The sequence below is a fragment of the Oncorhynchus gorbuscha genome, linkage group LG13, assembly GCF_021184085.1.
Source record: "Oncorhynchus gorbuscha isolate QuinsamMale2020 ecotype Even-year linkage group LG13, OgorEven_v1.0, whole genome shotgun sequence".
NCBI lineage: Eukaryota > Metazoa > Chordata > Actinopteri > Salmoniformes > Salmonidae > Oncorhynchus > Oncorhynchus gorbuscha.
Window position 1 is genome coordinate 53,988,748 of NC_060185.1, and position 5,860 is coordinate 53,994,607.

Sequence of the window (5,860 nt, forward strand, 5' to 3'; positions counted from 1 at the left end):
TCGGCAATTGATCTTTAACTAGATTCTAAATATTGACAGAGTGAATCATTGGCACTAGCCAGGGCAGCATTCAAGTCACTCAACAGTTTTGCACTACTCATCATACTCATGTGTCTGATTCTAAAGTATCATGAGACAATGTTTTATTGAGAAACACATTTTTATCTGCCATAGTTCTGAATTGTGGCCAGGGAATACTCAGCACAATGTTTCACCTGCAACTTATGAACTAAACATTTTTAAAACAATTTCAATCTTGAATGTAATCCACGTGAATGGAATTACTAAAGAAACACCCAACTCAAACAGACTATTTTTATTTGTATTACAGGATGGTGGTATTTCACTGTATATTACAGCCCAGGGGGTCAGGCTTATGTACATGGAAAAGAGAGGTATATCATTCAGTATTATTTCTAATGTATACATTATCAATGAATACTGGAACGATAGAGACCGCTTCCCAGGGGTTCACGATTCAGGACAAGCAAAGAAAAAAAAGGGACAACCCTCCTCAGGTTGTGAGGAGAGAAATTATATTATTATGGTCTGCATGGTCATGAGAACATAAAACACAACTGTGACATCAACACAAGACTGAGCGGGAGAGAACATGACTTGGCCAAAGAGTTTCTCCTAACCCAGGTACTTGACCAGGAAGTACACCGGTAGGGCTACTTTTTATACCCTAGATATTCCCTGAATCCCAAATAAACCCCTGGTCCCTACCTCTTATTCACTTGTGCAGACAGGATATAACATGGTCAGGAAAAACTAGAGGCTCTAAGCATTGCCGTTTGGTTTCTTGGACCCAGATTGAGTCTACTCCTGAACTAAAAAGCACTTCTGAGGTAGATTCTCCATTAAGTGTGCCTTTCTAATTCAGGAGTAGGCTTAATCTGGGTCTGGGAAACTACATTCACAGAGGAGAATAATCTTAAAGCAGTGTTCATTGTTTGAAGAATGTGACACAGATCTACTGTGTCTCTACTTAACACCGAAGAGTGCCGAGACTGCCCGATATGTGACAGTTTGTAGATTATTTAAAGCATGGTTGAGTTTGGCTTTTCCCTACAATACATAATAAGTGTTGTTCAGTAGGTGGGAAACATTTTGAAACAGGGAGACTACCTGAATCTCTGATAAGAACACAGATCTTTGTTTTTCCTTGCCAAACGTTTCGCTACGGTGTGCGCTACTGAACACGACCATCGGGGGCCCTTCGCGCACTAACATAGGACGTCTGGTGACAAAGCAGGGTCGTCGCTTTCGTCTAGTTTACCAGCCCACATTCAACCTAGGTAGTTGAAATTGGAATCTGTATAAAAAAGGACACGGATGAGGAGAGACATACAGAGAACGAAATTTCACATGGCTCGACTCATTAGAGTGATTGGTTGATTGTCACTTCTTATCCTTGTAGTACAGACCTCTCCCAGTCTCTGTTTTGGGAGCATATTACAGTACCTGGCATCCCACATCATTTCCAGAGCATGGCGCTTGTAACGCCAGGGTAGTGGGTTCGATCCCCGGGACCACCCATACGTAGAATGTATGCACACATGACTGTAAGTTGCTTTGGATAAAAGCGTCTGCTAAATGGCATATATTATTATTATATTATTTCCAGAAATATCCTGGTTCAACACATTCAAACTCTAGGACAACATATCCAGTACAATGCATATAAGAAATAAATAGATGCACATTTCAATACAAAAAATTGTTCCATCAGTCTTTTCTATGATCCAGTCAGTGGAAACTATGGAAATATAGTCTATGGTGCCCACTCTATACGCTGTGCAGCTCAAAAGACACCTCCTAGTATTCCCCATGCACTGCATTACCTCTTGACCAGAGGACTATGAAGCTCTAGTCAAAAATAGTGCACTATATGAGGAATATGGTGTCATTCGAGATGCAGCTTGCTAGTTTCTACATCTTTATTGACTTGGCTATCGAGCTTCTAAAATGTATCAACGGTTTAACTTCTTAGGGCTAGGCACCTTTTTTCTCCACTTCCTGTCTGAATGATGTGCCCAAAGTAAACCGCCTGTTGCTCAGGCCTTGAAGCCAGGATATTCATATAATTGATACCATTGGAAAGAAAACACTTGGAAGTTTGTAGAAATGTTAAAATAATGTTTGAGAATATAACAATAGATAAGGTAGGAGAAAATCCAAAGAAAACCCAACCGGAATTATTTTTTGAGAGAGAGACCATCCTCTTAGAAATGCAAAAGAAAGGTCATATTGAAAATTAGCTCCATGTATGCAATTCCTATGGCTTCCACAGGGTGTCAGCAGTCTATGTTCAAGGTTTCAGGATTGTAACTTAAAAATATATAAAAAATATGTTTTATTAGAGGGACAGTCTTGGAAATTTGTGTTTGTGCGCGCCATGAAGACATTACGCACCTACTAAAATCGGTTTCCTATTGAACATACTTCTTTCCAAAATAAATATTATAATTTGATTACATTTTATGGTATCAGCGGAGTAAATAGAAATGTATTTTGACTTGTTAAAACAAAGTTTAGGGGTAGATTTTTGGATTCCTTTCTCTGCATTTTGAACGAGTGGATTACTAAAATCGATGGTGCCAACTAAACTGACTTTTTGTGATATAAAGGGATTTTATCTAACAAAACGACACTACATGTTATAGCTGGGACAAATCAGAGGAAGATTTTCAAAAAGCAAGTGAAAATGTAATCATTATATGTGAATGTATGAAACCTGTACCGGTGGAAAAATATTTTGATATGGGGCGCCGTCCTCAATCAATCGCATGGCATGTTTTCGCTATAATAGCTACTGTAAATCGGACAGTGCAGTTAGATTAACAAGAATTTAAGCTTTCAGCCGATATAAGACACTTATATGTACATAAATGTTTAAAATCCATAATATATATAATTATTTATTTGAATTGCTCGCCCTCCAGTTTCCCCTGGAAGTTGGGTGTCTAGCCCTAAGAAAAGTTCAATTGGTCTAACGTTAATTGGTGGAGTCTGCGCTGGTTTGTTGATAAGGCATTCTGTCGGCAGGCTTTGTGTTCCTGGTAGCCAGCCCGACTGGATTCCATGTAATCTCCCCTGACTTTCTTCTCTCAACTGACGTCATTGAACACCCCTCCCCTCCTTACACGGGACAGCAAAGATTAGGGGGCGGCAGGTTAGAGCATTTGTCCAGTAACCAAAAGGATGATAGATCAATTCCCCAAGCTGACAAGGTAAACATCTGATGTTCTTCCCCTGAACAAGGCAGTTAACCTACTGTTCCTAGGCCATCATTGCAAATAAGAATTTGTTCTTAACTGACTTGCCTAGTTAAATAAAGGTTAAATAAAAAATATAAAATAGTGGTTTGGCCTCCCCTGTTTGCAGTTCAGTTGGTTGCTCCTGGACGCTGCCGAGGTGGAGAGTGAAGAAAGGCACTGTGTTAAATTTGATTGGTTGACTAAACTCAAATCCATATTTGAGTGTATAGAGGTTAAGGTAAGTTAGTTGTTGGTCCCATTGCGTTCAAGCTGTTCAGCGCGGCTGAGTACTGTCAGTTTGGGTAGAGGGTCTGGTGCAACAAACAGACAGGAGAGAGCCTAGGCTTCGATGGCAGTGCTGCTGCTGCGACTCAACACTCTGATACCCTGGAGGATACGCTTCATGTGGCCAACCTTTGTCACCCCCAAGTCCTGCATTGGACGGACGGACACACACACATTAGAACAAACACCAAGGCACACATATGGACCCATGTAACATGTAGGGTCATGATTTTTCCCAGACGTCACCTAGCAGGGAAAACTCCAAGCTCTATATAGACTATAAATCATTTTAATCAATGACGAGGGAATAAAATCAAACACTCATGGTAAAGCTCCCAGAGTAGTGAAACATAAGAAAAGCTCTACCTGGCACCTGAAAGAATGGTTGCGTCCCAATAACATATCCTTTCACATGACGTGTGCACTCGTTCACAGTGTTGGGGAAGCTACTCTGAAAATATAGTTTACCAAGCTACAAATAACTTCACAATGGAAGAAATTAAGCTACCTTTAAGGAAAATAGTTCACTTAACTAAAGTTACTTTGAAAAACTATATAACTATACTGAACAAAACATTTTATTCAACAATTTAGAGACACCACATGTTCAGGCTATCCTAACTTCAAATTCTTAACTTTTATGTATAGCTATACTGAACAAATATATAAATGTAGCACGCAAAACATTCAAAGATTTTGTCGAGTTAGTTCATATAAGGAAATCAGTCCATTTCAATGAATGAAATAAGCCCTACTCTATGGATTTCACATTATTAGGAATACAGATATACATCTGTTGGTCACAGATACTTAAAAAAAAGGTAGGGGGATGGATCAGAAAATCAGTCAGTGTCTGGTTTGACCACCATTTGCCTCATGCAGCGTGACACAACAACTTCACATAGAGTTGATCAGACTGTTGATTGTGGCCTGTGGAATGTTGTCCCACTCCTCTTCAATGGCTGTGTGAAGTTGCTGGATATTGGCAGGAACTGGAACACACTGTCGTATACGTAGATCCAAAGCATTCCAAACATGCTCAATGGGTGACATGTCAGGTGAGTATACAGGCCATTGAATAACTGGAACATTTTAAGGTTCCAGGAATTGTGTAAAGATCCGTGCGACATGGGGCCGTGCATTATCGTGATGCGGCATGTCGTAAAGAAATGATAATTCAAATCTCTGGCAACAGCTCTGGTGGACATTCCTGCAGTCAGCATGCCAATTGCATACTCCCTCAAAACATTAGACATCTGTGGCATTGTGTTGTGTGACAAAACTGTACATTTTAGAGTGACCTTTTTCGCACAAGGTACACCTGTGTAATGATCATGCTGTTTAATCAGCTTCTTGATATGCCACACCTGTCAGGTGGATAGATTATCTTGGCAAAGTAGAAATGCTACTTAACAGGAATGTAAACAAATTTGTGCACAACATTTGAGAGAAATTTGCTTTGTGTATATCTGGAACATTTCTGAGATCTTTTATTTCAGCTCATGAAACATGGGTCCACTTTACATGTTGCTTTTTATTTTTGTTCAGTATACTTCGTGAAATGTTTTTCGGTTATTTTTGCAAAAAAAAAGGTGCGTAGTTCCAGTAGTTAGCTACATGGCAAAAAACTACTGAAAACACTACCAAGATTTGAATTTAGTTAAACTACAACCAAGCTACAGCAAAATGTAATTAAATTCTTAGTTGAACTACATTTAGTTCTCTACTCTCCATCACTGCTCGGTCACTACCTCCCACAAACCTAAAAGCATTGGATTGGTGGAGGCATGGCCTATAGTGGGAGTTTCTTATGCCACTATTTCCTTTCAAATGAGTGCAGGGAAGTAAACAATTGCACACTTTGGGAGGAAGGAGAGATATTTGGGACAGCCTGCATGTGTGTGTGTGTGTGTGCAGTACCTTGAGGTCCCTCCTCTCCAGGTGCAGCAGCTCGGCGCCACGCAGGTCATGCCCAATAAAGATCTCCTTGTACTCGGTGAGACAGATGAGCTCCAGCCAGGCGGCTACCTCCTCTGTGCCCCACTGGCGCACTGCAGAAAGCAAGACCCCCTTCAGACCCCCAACACCACGGACAGACACCACAGAGAGACGCCACAACCCTGCCACAGCCCTTAACCGCAGCTCTAGGGTCAGATGAACCTACCATCAATACTAATGTTGACTGAGCCAGGGTAAATTTAGATTATCAGAAGATGCTGATCTAAGGTCAGTTTTGCAGTGGTGTAAAGTACTTAAGTAAAAATACTTTAAAGTACTTCTTAAGTAGTTTTTGGGGGTATCTGTACTTTACT